At 34.9% G+C, this 15,522-nt stretch overlaps 1 protein-coding gene across 1 annotated transcript in view; it reads right to left on the bottom strand.

Annotated features, from left to right (window-relative positions):
• nompB (intraflagellar transport protein 88-like protein nompB) overlaps nucleotides 1-15,522 on the bottom strand; it is a 277,618-nt gene that overhangs the window by 174,123 nt on the left and 87,973 nt on the right. The window lies entirely within an intron of this gene.

Raw genomic sequence — 15,522 nt, 5'->3', positions numbered from 1 at the left:
AAACATGTCCTGTGCTGACTAAATTTTTGAAAATTTAGGACTATCATTTCTGTTAAGATTAGGTTGGTTCATGATGGCCTCACAAGCATCCTTAAATTTCTTTTTGTATCATGATTTGGTAAAGTGCAGTAACTGGATTCCAGTTAATCTTGTGGAATGTTTCTAGTGCACAATCTTAAATATTGCCATAGTAAGTCAATGTGACTTGTTTAAGTTAAGGGATATTACATCCCATATCGTTTCTTAGCCGAATAAGAAACTCAAAGAGTTTAAATTATACATTTTTGGTCGTTTTATAATAGAAATACAATTTTATTAATACAGACCAGTATTTTACAATAAAAACATTTATTCAAACCTACCAGTCGCCAGCAAACTGTCTGGCTTTTTCAAGGCATTACGGAGATATGAAAGTTAGTAAATGCAAATTAAAAGGAACATAAAAAACGTTGTAAACCAAACTAGTATCTATGGTTACACGTTTCGCGTGACAGAGATGACTTATTGTTCTTATTCATTATCACGTATGTGTGTTTGTTGTAGACTTGTAATGTGATTACTGGCTAGCTGTAGTTCAGATTGATTGAGAGAGAGGATCAAGTTTTTCCACGAACTGTTTAGAATTACACCCTGATTTCTGTTGAGGTTTTCGCCGGTTATTAGTACTATTGTGGCTTCCTTAAATACACGATGCCTGTAGTCGTCATCGAGATATGGCATGGAGCTGTTTTGCCAATCTATCGTGTGGTTAGACGTGCAGAAATGATGTGCTAAGCTGGAAGAGATGCTTCTGTTGTGGTTTACATCACCAACATGTTCTTTTTGTCTAATTTCTAAACTTCGTGAAGTTTGTCCGATGTAGGCAAGACCACAGGAGCAGGGAATGTAATATACTCCTGGATATTTGTAGAACGGAACTTTATCTTTTGGAGATCCTAAAACTTGTCTGATGTTGGTGGTTGGTTTGAAGACCACTCTGATGTGGGCTCTTAGTATTCTTGCTATTTGATAAGAAATTGACTCGATGAAAGGTATCACTACAGTAGAAATGTGCTGACGGTGGGATTCTTCTTGTCTGGGGTTGTCATTGTATAGATATTTTTTGATGATGTTTTGAGGATATCCATTTTGTGATAATGTGATAGCTATTAGTGAGAGTTCATTCTGTGTATCCTCCTCTTCTGATATAAACTTTTTGGCTCTATGTTTCAACATGTGGATAATACTCAGTTTGTGTGACTTGTGATGGGTTGAAGTATAGTGAAGATATCTTCCAGTATCTGTGGGCTTTCTGTAAATGAATAATTTGACACTGTTAGGTTGTTTTTTTATCAAGATATCTAAAAATTACAACGTTTTTTATGTTCCTTTTAATTTGCATTTACTAACTTTCATATCTCTGTAATAATGCCTTGAAAAAGCCAGACAGTTTGAATAAATGTTTTTATTGTAAAATACTGGTCTGTATTAATAAAATTGTATTTAAACTCAAAGAGTTTCATGCCGAATATAGTAGAAACTATATAAAGTTCGGCGATTCCAAGCATAAGCAAATACCTGGATACTGCAGCAACTGACCCTTAAGGTAGTGCAAGCTGAGGCAACTCATGTCTAAGGTGGAGCAAGCTCCGATCACTATTCTTGATATTTACCCATAATGTGAACTAGGCATTAAAAACATTCTTAACTCTTTTTATGAATTTTTTTTTCTGAATTTCATTCTTAGGTATATTTTAATCATTTTATTGAAAACTGCAGAAGTATTAGATTTATTTCATTCATTCAACCATAAGCAAGTTATTCCAGTACTCTAACTTCATAGATTTTACTGAAATTTTGCATCATTGAGAATCTTTACAAAAATTTGCAAAGCTATTTCAGTTTTCATTACATCATTTATAGAGACACAAATGTGCATGCAGTGAAAATTATAATATTGCAATAACTCCACTGTGGCTGAATGGAATTGAATAAATTTGGTTTCTTTATTATCTGAAACCAGTCAATAAAAGCATATTATTAGATTAAATTAAATCAGATTAGATTTAATTTAATTAAATTAGATTAAATCCGATTGGTATTAGATTAAATCTAGAAGTAATCTGAAACTCAATCAGATTACTTTTATTATTGAATACCCATCATTTTCAAAAATTTGGTAAAATGATTTCAACTAATAGTCCAATTGCCTGGATGGAATTTAATGAAATATGGTAGTTAAGATCTCTTTTAAAATTATTGAGTCATTTCGATTTTGTTGCAAGTTACAATTTGTAGTAGAAAAATTAGGTAAATTAAATATATGCCTATGATACATAAGCCATAATGAGATTTAAGTCTCAAATTGCACTGTAACTTTTGACATCATAAGATTCTTACACAAGTATTACCAGTAAACAGGGGGTTCTTGGAAAACCCTAATGATTACTGACATCATGAAAATTCTTGATTTAAAAACAATTTAAAAAATTGGCAATATTTGTTTTAAAAATGCAATATCAATTTTAAAAATTAAACTCTGAGCAATTACAATTTTAAACTGTATTGCTTGGATAGCTATTATCATCTTCTGTACTTAATCAAGAATTTTCTGGAAGAGTTGGTGTTCACTACTCCAAATGTAAGAACAGTATTATCTATAGGTTGGATGATATTTTCATCAGAAAATAAGGTGAAGAGTGCAAAAACAACTACTGGAACAAATTCGAACTTAGCATCAGAATTCAAGATATGCAACATCAACCCAGGAAGTATCAATGGAAAAACAAGTGGAGATAGGAATTAGAGAAATGTCACATTAATATACATAGGCTGTTCAATAAGTAATAAGACTATATTTATACAGAAAACAGATTACCTTTAATTGTTCATTTACATGGGCTTTTTCGAAGTAATTACCGTGAGACGCGATGCATTTGTCCCAACGTTGCGTCCACTTCTTAAACACATGAAAGTCTGTTTTTTGAGAGTTCTTTCAAAACCGCCTCCGCAGCTTTTACACATGCTCTGTTGCTTTCAAAATGGCAGCCTCTTAGTGGTTTCTTGAGCTGAGGAAACAGCCAGAAATCGCACAGTGCGAGATCAGGACTGTATGGGGAGTGTGGTAGGATATCTATGTTGTTCTTCTGCAAAATGTCCACTACACAACCAGCAATGTGTGGCCTTGCATTATCGTGATGCAATAAGAAGCCATTCTTCAGCAATGGACACTTCCTTTTGACGTGCTGTACCATTGTCCGTAAAACATCCGCATAGTATGAGCCGTTTACAGTATTCCCGGGTGTTGGTAAACAATGCCTTCGTAGTCAAAATACATTATGGTCATAACTTTACCAGCCGATTTTACAGTTTTTGCTTTCTCGGGGGTAGGCGAAGACGGATGCTTCCATTCACTGCTTTGTTGTTTCATTGTAGGGTCATAGTGATACAACCAAGCTTCATCTACTGTAATGATGTGTTTGAAGAAGTTGTCGCCTTCTTGTTCCAGTCTTTCTTTCCATTCCTTTCCATTCTGTGCACACATCCACTTGATGCCGCATTTGCTCCGGTGTCAAGAGTTTGGGAATCCATCGAGCGCAAACACATTTCAGTCCCAAATGTTCAGCCATGATTGAGTGAACATTTCCTACAGAAATATTCAGGACAACATGCAGCTGGCATACTGTAATTCTGTGATCCTCCTTGATAATCGCTGCTGTGTTGATCGTTGTCTCTGTGATGGACGTTGAAGGTCTTCCCTCACATTCAAGATCTTCCACATTTTGCCTTCCTTCCTTAAAAGTTTTATGCCAGCGAAAAACATTTGCCCTCGACATTGCTTCATCGTGGAAAACTTCGCGTATCATGTTAAGTGTCCGATGCCGATTTTTGCAAATGCACACAAAATTTAATCGCATAACGCTGTTCCAAGGATGCTTCCATTTCGACGACTGGTCGCAGCTCGTAGGCGCATCGAAACAAGCTTGCGTTTAGTCACGTGACACTATCAACCTCTTTTGTTAACAGACAGCAACATTTCTTTATTCCACAGAAATTAATATTGTGATGAGTGGTTTTGCGACAGTAAAATTAGTCTTATTACTTATTGAACAGCCCTCGTACTTGGTGTTCTGAAACAAAGAATACAAAAAAGAGGTAAGATTCTTCAAAATAGCAAGATTTCATATTCAGGCAATAATATTAATCAGGGAATGGAAGGAGTCACTATAGTGATTAACACTAAACATGATGGGAAGTCAATTTCAAGTAGAGCAATGTGACATCAAAATGGGAAATTGGGCCATGAAACTTATTTGTGCATACTGGCCTTAGCATTCAAAAGTAAGCTGTAGACTTTGTTGACTCAGTGACAGATTCTGAATTAAACACTGATTCTGCCAAAGATGTGCATGGTGAAGTCACTCAGCTGCAAGAATAGAAAAATCAGATTCCATGGTGAACTCAGAAGTTACAGAGGAAATTATGGAAAATTAGAAAGAATACTGAAAGTATTAACTAGCAAGGAAATTAGCATATGCTCTGTGAGAATAGAGAGAAAAATGTAAGAAAGTAAAAATGTATCTAAAAGTAGCTAAACAAAAGTCATTAGAAGACTGGTGAGAACATAGAAGATAAATATCAGGAAAGTGGCAAAATATTCTGGAGACTAATGAAAAAACTTAGAAATGGAGGAAAAAATACTGTAAAAGGAATCATAAGGGTGACATTAAAAATGAATATAAGGATATTCTAGATATCTGGAGTACTTGTTTTATAAAATTGCTGAATGAAACAAGAAGCAACAGAACAGTGATAGAAACTAAAGGCAAATGCAATTCAGAATACATATCAATACTTTGAGTACAAAAAGCCATCAAAAACCTAAAATGTGGAAACACAGTTAGCATAGATGATATTCGACCAGAAATGAAATGTTCAAATGTGGAAGTATAAAATTTTTGCACTGGCTGCGATACATAATTCAGATATCCTAATCAGAAGGTTGAATTCCGGATAATTGGAGTAAAGCTCTCATTGTATCTATCTGTAAAAAGGGAAATAAAACTGAATGTATGAATTCATCATCATGGTTTATTTACAATTTGTAAATAGGGAAACAAACTAAATAAATAGGAAAAAGAAAAGGTTAATTATTATATGTAGCTTTACAGGCTTCTCTGTTTTGAGCCAGTTGAGTTATTTCATGTCGAGAGAGAGAGAATATCTGTGCTGATAAGGTAGTTAACATACTGCCAAAATTATTTAATTGGTCTTCCTCTCCATCTTTGTCCATTTGAGGGGGCATATAAAACTAGGATGTCAAAGTATGGAGAAGGACGATGTCTCAGTTGATGTCCAAGCCAATCAAGTTGATGTCTGCATTGGGTTTCAATGAAGGGTTTTTGATTTGCCTCTTCTAAAATAGTGGAATTATGATCCTTATATGAATCATCCTTCCAAATATGATCCTCCCAAAAGTAACCAAGTAATACTCTTAAGCAGGTTGTATTAAAGCTAGTAATGGTTTTTGTTGCTTTTTAAGATAGCCTGAGAGGTTGCTTTGTAAAGCCTAATTTTTGTTTCCAAGACAATGAGAGGTGATTTCCACATTTCTTACATTCCTCTATCAATTGAAAGTTTTATTTTTTCTTAATATTATGTCATTTACAGTATTATTTATATCTGAGCTTAAGTATTGGAAGTATTCTACTTTTTCTAAAGGTTGATTGTGTTCTGTAAGGATGGAACCTTGTACTACATTTGTGAGTATTTTAGTTTTATTTGAGTTATCTGTTAATCCAAATATTTTTGCAGCTTGGCATAGTTTTTCAAAGTGTTGTTGCACCTTGGATAAAAATGAATCTATTAATACTATATCATTTGCATAGCTGAGGTCACTGAGGCAGAGTTGTTTATCATTGGTTGTTAACATTGCACTGAATTCATCCTCAACCATCCTGAAAATGTAGTCTAAGGTTATTATAAAGAGGAATGAAGCCAAGCTGTCTCCTTGGAGAACTCCTGTTATAGGAAATTTTTCTGTTAATTCCCCACTGACAAGAACACTGACATGAAAATCTTGATAAGGTGCTGCAGATGCTTCAATAATTTTGTTGTGAATATCATAATGATAAAGAATGTTAAACATGTTAATTTTACTAATGGAATCAAATGCCTTTGTGAAGTCTATGTAACTGAGGGTAAGAGGAATATTCTTGTCTTTAGAACCTTCCAATAATCTTCTTACACTGAATGTGTTCTAATGTGTGAATTACAGAGGAATTTTCCTAGTGAATGTTCTAGGTAACATTTATGCAAGTGTACCTGAGAAGAATAAGTCCGCGCGGTTAGCCTAGTGGCTTTGCGCTTCGCAACCATATGCCTGGGGAAGGAGTGTCCTAGGTTCGATTCCCGTCGGAGACGTGAGGAGCTGAAGGATCTTCCTCAGCCATAGCCAAGTTAGCCGGTCTTGGGCGCGGGCAGTAGGGTTTTTTCCGCCAGTTTATCTGGTGTTTTTCATCCCGCAAGCAGTCAAACCGGACCCTTGAACACACAGGGATACAGTCAAGAATACCTTGAGGCATAGGGGTGACCATTCTATCCTCGTATTTCGGTTACGAAATCCAAGCATGCTTGGAAGGTTGTGGGCCTTAAAGGCCTGTTAAAGCCATTGGGATAGATAGATAGATACCTGAGAAGAAGCTAAGAAAAATTGTTGAAGAGAAACTTGGAGAACAGCAAGCCAGGTTCAAGCCAAACACGTAGGTTTTCAGGATCAGAATTTCACTTTAAGACAGACAGTTAAGAAATAATGGGAAAATAACAAGGATCTGTATTTGTATGTTGTAGATCCAGAAAGGTTATATGATAAGATGCATAGAGAAGAGATGTTCAAACACTATAATTATATGCTATAAATGAGACATTGTGCAAAACAAATATATATTTAAGTTGTAAATCAGCAGTTAGAATTCGAGGTACAGAAAGATAGTTTTATGTAAAATGAGGTATGAGACAAGGGTGCACAGTATCTCCACTGTTATTCATCATCTGTGTGGATCATATTATGAAAAAATACAGCATTAAACCTGATCAAAATTAAAAATGTTAACCTCAGTTCTTTATGTAGATAATGTCATACATTTAAATAAATCCAATATATATCATGCAGGATTTCTTAACAAAACTGAATAATCAATGAAACAAATCTGGTATTAAAATCAACAATAAAAATACAGACTATGAAAATAGGCAGGAACACTGAAAAAATCAGCTGCATTCTGAATGTAAAACATATATAACAAGCAATAGGTATTGAGCTATTTTTAACCACAGTATGGGAATAGACAACTTATCAAAGTTGTCTGTTTATGATAGAGAGGCAACTGAATTTATATGGAATAAAAGAGAAATTAGTCAAAATAGTAAGTAGCTGTGTACAAGACAGTTTTCAAACCAATTTTAAATTATGATTCTGAATACTGTGTTAAAAATAAACAGAAATAAAATAAGACTGGGGACTATATGAGAGTAACGAGAAAAATTAGAGGAGAATCTTTCTGTAGCTGTTGCTATTATTCCTGTCAAAGTTTCTGGAACAGAAAACTATGTAGACACTGAAATGTAAAAAAATAATTTACTAGCTAAAATTAATTATTTACAACTGATATTTCACTAGCTTAAGTTAGCATTATCAAAGGCAATTTAACAATACACACTCAGTGAAGACAAACCAAAATGACCTGGATAACAAAGATAGTCACGTACAAGAATGGTGATATTGGCACTCTTTGTGGTGATTTCTGTGGTGAGTTCAGTGTGCCAAAATCTATGTAAAATCAGACTGTCTGTTCTGTTACAACTGACCAGGTTCTATAGAACTTGTGCCTCTTCCAGGAACAATCTCTCCATTTTAAACCATGATTTGTGAAGTAGCCTGGCTTTCTTCCATCTTATGAAGTTCTCTAAGGCATGTTGAGATAGTCTACTAATATCTATCCTTGAATTAGTTTCACTGTGGAAGAGGAAAAAGAAGGGACTCTTGCCTTCTTGGATACTTTAGTTACAAGGCAAGTAGATGTGTCCCTCATCCTGAGGACCAGAACTGCACCCAGAACAACAGGCTGTACTTACATTATTCCAACAAAATGGATACAATGAAAAAACCCTCACCAAACTCCTTAAAAAGAACACCAAATCCCCACCCACCCCCCAAACCAGACTATACATATCTTTACCCTACATCAAAAGCACAACAGATAAACTAGGCTCCCTCCTGAAATGACACAGAATCAGAACAATATACAAACTTCTAAACAAAATATCTACCTGTCTAAGACAAATTAAGGATCACCTGGAAACTCTCTCTCCAGGTGTCTGCAACATAGATAAAATGAATAAAATAAAAGAAGAACATGGAAAAGAGGAGCAGATGAAGAAAAAAGATTAAGATGTAAAACATTGGATAAAAGAATCAAACAGCTATGCAGAAGATTGAAAGAAAACTGGATAAATAGGCAGTGCACCGAGATAGAAGAATTACAAAATAGGAACAAAACCAGAAGCATTTCTGAAAGTGAAAGAACTTAATGGAAAAGCAAGATGTACACAATCTAATAACATCAAGGACAAAGATGGAAACATAATCGTTGATAAGGAAAAGATAAATGGAAGATGGGTGGAGTACTTATCAGATCTCTATGATGATGATAATGGTAACATGATAGATGATTCACAACACCTTACGTTAAATGTAACAACAGATGCCACTCTACCGACAAGAAAGGAAATAGAACAAATTAAGAATCTTTCTAATAATAAATCCTCTGGGTGTGATAATATCCCAGCTGAGCTGCAAAGCTTTGACTGGCAATAATAACAACTATTTAGTGGAATCCATTCAGAACATCTATAAAACAATAGAATTACCTGAAGCTTTTACAACATCTATCTACATACCAATTCCAATGTTTTATATCTTAATTACAGATTACAGAACTGTGAGCCTAATATCCCATGCATCTAAAATTATTTTAACCATTGTTAACAAACAAATTGAAAGAGCCTTAATAGGTGAATTGAGTAAACAACAGAAAGGCTTCAGAAGAGGAACCATTAATGCTATCCTGGAACTAAAAATGCTAATAGAAAGAACACTTGAAAGAAATAGGAACATTTACATATCTTCATTTCCATAAGTCAAAGGCCTTTGGCTGGGTAAAACATAATAAAATATTCAATATATTAGATAAATTAGACATAGAAGATCATGTACTTAAGATTATAAAAATGATTTACACCAAACAAAAAATGCAGCTGTTCCTTTCACCAAATCTATTTAATATCTATAGTGAGACAGTGATGAAAAAGAATGAAAAACAAAAAATAGGAATTAGTATCAATGGTATAAAATACAACAATCTTAAATATTATTATTATTATGTGACCCCTCCAGGGACTCCAAATACTCATCGAGGGAGAGTGTGCCAACAGCATCGAACAATTGATCTCCTTCCAATTACTAACCGCACCCAAACTTGCTTAACGTTTTTCGTGAGCCATTAGTAGCAGAGGCTCTACCAATTGACCAACCTTTGCTGGCATATGCTGCTGATACCATTCTAATAGCAGAAAACTGAAATAAATTAATCAAATTACTGTAGCTACTAATTGAAGAAGGTAAAGAATTTGGATTAGATATAAATGCAAAAAAGACCAAATTTATGAAACTATCAAAAGAAAACAGATCCGAGCCAGATATATTCATAGGCAATATGAAAATTGAACATACAACAGAATACAAATATTAAGGCGCCTGCTTTACTGCAGATGGAAAGCAACATAAAGAAATAAAAATAAGAACAGTCATAGCTAAAGATGCCTTCTGGAAAAATAAAGATCTGCTCAGAAGTTCTGTGGGTATCGAGATAAAGAAAAGAATGATAAGAACATTAGTGTTGCCAGTTTTCACATTGGGAAGTGAGACCTGGATATTCAAGAAGAGAGTAAGACAACAGATAATGGCCTTTAAAATGTGATGCTATAGGAGAGCTCCGAAAATCTCATGGACAGAACATGTGACAAATACAGATGTCCTACAGAGAAAGATGAGATTGGTAGGACATGTACTGAGAGGTTCAGCAGGACAGAGGATACTAACAGTTTTAGAAGGAAAAATTATGGGAAAAGGATCAAGGGACAAAAAACAAAGGACATGGCTTGAAGATATAAGATCATGGACAGGATCACATGGCTATGCAGAAAGAAAAAAGGACAGCCACCAGAGAGAACTGGAAGGACATGGTGCTGCACCCTCTCACTGAGGAAGCTACATAAAGAAGAAGAAGAAAATGAACTACTTTGGTCAGGATAAAAGAACATAAAAAATATATCTGGACTGGATTAAAAAAAAACAAACAAAAAAAAAACAACAGAATATCCCAACATTCCTTAGAGAAAGACCACTTCACAAGATGTGGAAGAAAACCAGATTGCTTTACAAATCATGGTTTAAATCAGAGAAACTGTTCGTGGAAGTGGCACAAGTTCTACTGAACCCAGTCAATTGTAACAGAACAGATAGTATGATTTTACATAGATTTTGGTGCACTGCCCTATTCTACCCATCAGCATTAGCAAAAGGAATTCAGCATGAAAATTATTATTATTATTATTATTCGTGACACCTCCAAGGAGTCTGAAGACTCATCACTGGAGGACACCTACTGTACCTCTCCGTCTCCACAACTACACCGAACCTCTACTACCAATCACTTACATCAATGCCATCTACTGCCCACCACCACAACTAGTATTTTTTGTCTGTAAATTGCGTGTGTTCTGAAGGGCCGATTTGTCTGTATGCGGGATGAAAAACCCGAATTTCCGGGAGGGAAAAAACCCTGAAAAGCACCACTGTTACCATCCTTGCATGTGACTGTCCTTGTTATCTAGGACATTTTGGTTTGTTTTTTCACTGAGTGTGTTGCCTTTGATAATGCTAGCTTAAGATAGTGAAATATTGGTTGTAAATAATTCATATTCACTAGTAAATTATTGCTTTATATTCTAGTGTTTATGTAGTTTTTGTTTCGGAAACCTTGATATGAATAATAGGGAAGAATCATAATAAAAAATGAAGATATTAGGAAGGAGTTTGACATCACTGGTTTCAGAAATATGTGAGTAATCTCATATTTCTGAATAAGTCATTAATCTCAAGTAGTATCATCACTTAAACTGAATGGAAAAGAAAAACTTGTTAAAACAGGTATTCATGCCAGGATGGCAAGAGGGAAAAAAGGTCCACAGAAAGGCCAAAATCTAGATGGACTGATGCAATTTCATATTCCTTAGAACAATGGTTCTTAAACTGGCCCACACCAGAGTGAACTTCAATTTACATTCTCACAGCCCCTTGATAAATGTGTTTTTTATTTGTTAGAAAAGAAAATTTATTGCAAAACAATTTATTGAAAAATACATATACATATATGTATCAACGTAAAATCAGAATAACATATCAATTTTTAGTGACTAATTTGTTGTTGCTTTTTCATAATAATATTTTGAAAGCGAGGTTCTTTTTCGAAAGGGCTACACACATATCATCACTTGCGTTTAAGCGATTTCGGATTTTTGTTTTTATGTGCAAAAGTGATGAAAATCCCATTTCGCAAAGATAGGTGGTAGCAAATGGTAGAAGTGTCTACAATGTTGCCTTCACCAATTGTGAAAATGGTTCTAAATTGAGTACACCAGAATTGTTCTAAATCCAATTTTTCAAATTCCATTTGAATAAGTGCACTGGCTCGCATTTCAATAAGATCATCTTTTATTAAATTACCATCGTTTATAGAATTAAGATCAAAAAGAAATGGATCCAGTATCCACCTCTGCTCTTTGCCAATATCTCCCATGGAAAAATATCCATGAAAAGAATCAATCAATTGTTGCAAATGTATTATAATTTCAGTTGTGATTTTTTCGTTTTCCAGAACAATTTCATCAACTTTTCAACTCAATGTATCCAAATTTTTAATTTTTCAATAAAAGCAAATAATTTTTCACTAGATGTTATTATGTTCTTACCATACCCTTGCAATGATATATTTAATTCATTTAGGTGAGCGAAAATATCTGCTAAGTAGGCCAATCAAATTTCTTTACCAAAAGCACGAAGGATACAATGATTAAGCACTCATCCTTGAATATAATTCACTATGTTTACTGCTGTAACTAAATATTTCTTTAAGTTCTCTGGCAAAATTTTTGATGCAAGTGCATGGCAGTGCAACATGCAATGTGTTATTGTAATTTGCAGTACTTCTTTTTTGATATAGGCAAAAAAAAACAGAATTTTTGCCTAACATCGCAGGTGCACTGAGAGCTTGGTACACCTTTGCTCTGAGTTGCCTGGTATGATACCACCTTACCTCAGTCCTGAAAAATATTTTCAGGCGCAAACTTTGTTTGCTTACACTTGGATAAAGGATTAAACTAAATTTATTATCGCAGATGCACCATCAGTACATACTGAGCTAATCACATCCATTGGTATTTGATGTTTCAAGAAAAAGTTTTTCATGTGATTAAAAACATCAATTGCTCTTGCTGTCAGTTTCAGTTGATCACAAAATAAAAATTCTTCCAAAATTTCCTTTATGTATCGCACAAATACTAAATAACTCACTGCAATTATCAATGTCAGTTGACTCGTCCAACTGATTTCAGAGGACTGGTTTTAATATCTTGTACTACTTGCAGTAAAATATCCTGATTGAGGTCTTGAATTCATGATCGAATCACATCGTTTGATAATGGAATCTGCTGAATTTTCTTGTGTGCTTCAGAACCTAATACAATTTTTGAAATTTCCAATGCACATGGTTTCACCAATTCTTCAGCTATTGTATGAGGGTTGTTTTTCTTTATGCAGAGATATGCCATCTGATAAGAAGCTTCTAGCAAAGGCTTCTAAACTATCGCAGAGTCAAATTTTTTAATGGTACCGCTGTTATCGAATTGTGCCTTCTTAGATTTCAAGATGTTAAGTGTATGTCCTGCAGCTTTACCACCATGCTGATTGTTGAAATGTTCTAACAACTTTGACGGTTTAAGATTGGAGTTTTAAAATATTTTGGAACATAAAATGCATTGTGGTCTTTGAGTACCGTCTTTCTCTGTTGCACAAGTAAATCCATAATCAACATACTAATTATATATTGGGTTTATCCATTATCCAAGTGTTAGCAAACAAAGTTTCCACCTGAAGTACTTTCAGGACTGGGGCAACTCGGGCAATTCATCATTTGCCTTAATATCTCCCATAATGCAAAGCATATCTCCTTGCAGACATGTATAATGCTATGCATTAAGGGAAGGGGCACTACCCAGACTGGTTTTGACCTTTATTAAGGTCTCATCAATGTGAGCCAGACCCAGAGGTGGTGATACTAAGGTGGAAATAATGGAGAAGTTATATTTACCTATAAGAGTTGCCAAAGGGTGTCACATCCTATCATTAAAATTCTCTGGATAGTTTATGATAGAGATAAGTTTATGGAAGTTTTTTCACTTGGCTACGCTACTAATTATATATTGGGTTTTATCCTTAATCCAAGTATTAGCAAACAAAGTTTGCACCTGAAGTACTTTCAGTACTGGGGCAAAATATGTAAATATTATTTCCACCTTAGTATCACCACCTCTGTATCTGGCTCCCACTGATGAGACTTCAATAAAGGTCGAAACCAGTCTGAGTAGTGGCCCTTCCCCTAATGCATAGCATTATACATGTCTGTAAGGAGATGTGCTTTGCATTATGGGATATACTAAGGCAAGTGAGGAAAACTTATACCACCTTTACCACGAGCTGCCCCAGTCCTGAAAGTGCTTCAGGTGCAAACATTTTTTGCTAACACTTGGATAAAGGAAAAAACCCAATATATAATTAGTAGCATAGCCAAGTGAAAAAAACTTCCATAAACTTATCTCTATTCCAGAGAATTTTAATAATAGGATGTGACACCCTTTGACAACTCGTATAGGTAAATATGACTTCTCCATCACTTCCACCTTAGTATCACATCTCTGGGTCTGGCTCCCACTGATGTGCTTTTGTGCAGAAGTAGTTGCTTTCCCTGAGATGTGAGAGGCTCTGCTTGGGGTTAGGTCTTTGCCTGTCTCTGAGTGGGGCCACTGCTGAGATTATGGCTCTGCTTGGGGATAGGTTTTTGCCTGTCTCTGAGTGGGGTCACCGCTGAGATTATGGCTCTGTTTGGTGGTGGGGTGAGCCTGTCACTAAGTGGAGCCACCACTGAGTTGGACGGTCCTTCGGTCACTTGCAGGGAGTAGTCTGGGGACCACCTAATTTTAAGAGAGATCTTTACTTAAATAGCACCTCAATAAAGGTCGAAACCAGTCTGGATAGTGGCCCTTCCCTTAATGCATAGCATTATACATGTCCGCAAAATGTGCTTTGCATTATGGGAGATACTAAGGCAAGTGATGAGAACCTACACCACCTTTATCAAGAGTTACTCCAGTCCTGAAAGTACTTCAGGCACAAACTTTGTTTGCTAACACTTGGATAAAGGATAAAACCCAATATATAATTAGTAGCATAGCCAAGCGAAAAAACTTCCATAAACGTAATCAACATAATAGTCTTTCTATTGGTGTCTTTTTGACATGGCAAGGATTACTACAAATAATAAATTAATATTTACATATTATTTAACTATGCATTTGGCCATGCTTCCTTAAGAAAATTATAAAATAACATGTAAACAAAAATTAATTTTAGTTCTTACTAAACTTTTCAAAATTTGAGAGAAAAGAATAGCATTCATTTGTCAGTTGATTCACTTTGTTGATGTTTGTACACAATGAAAATGATGTTTCTCATGACAATGGCGAATGTATGCACAGCAAGTGTCTGTGTGTTTGACTTGGGCATATGCGTGAGCATTTGTGAGCAGCAGTACATTAGGGGATATTTTTTGAATATAGTGGTTTTTAATTTCTTAAAATGTAACAAATAAAAAATATGTATAACTTATAAATAATGGTTCTTTGTGAAATAGAATAATTCTGTATGGGTTGAAAGATTATATTGATAATCTTTGAAAATTGAAGATTATTTAAGATATATATCTTAAATATAATTCAGTTTGCATAACATTTTCCTCTTGTGGAAAAAGCAAATGTGATTTAAATAATTAGTCAATATATGCTGGAATATTTTCCAGCTCGCATCCCTGGTTAAGAAACTGTATCTTAGCAGAATGAAATACAAGCTCTTACAGTATTGGAATCCTAACAGGTAACAGACTAATTTGGAGTGAAACTGTTGATAGGATGTTATTAATAATAAACAGTTTCCTGATTTCCATTCTTACCTGTCTCATCCTCACCCTTATGTATTCCATCACCTTGTGCTGCTACAACCACATCTTCAACCTCATATCCATCTTCCTCTTGTCGTACAATCCGTTTAGTGGTGCTATCCTGCTTCACAAGTAGATTCTGATCATTTACTAT

This window comes from Typopeltis vanoorti, chromosome 22 (assembly GCF_054136105.1).
Source record: "Typopeltis vanoorti isolate ZY-2024b chromosome 22, IOZ_Tvanoo_1.0, whole genome shotgun sequence".
Lineage (NCBI taxonomy): Eukaryota > Metazoa > Arthropoda > Arachnida > Uropygi > Thelyphonidae > Typopeltis > Typopeltis vanoorti.
The sequence above is the reverse complement of the archived record's forward strand: the minus strand, read 5'-3'. Positions and strand labels throughout refer to the sequence as shown.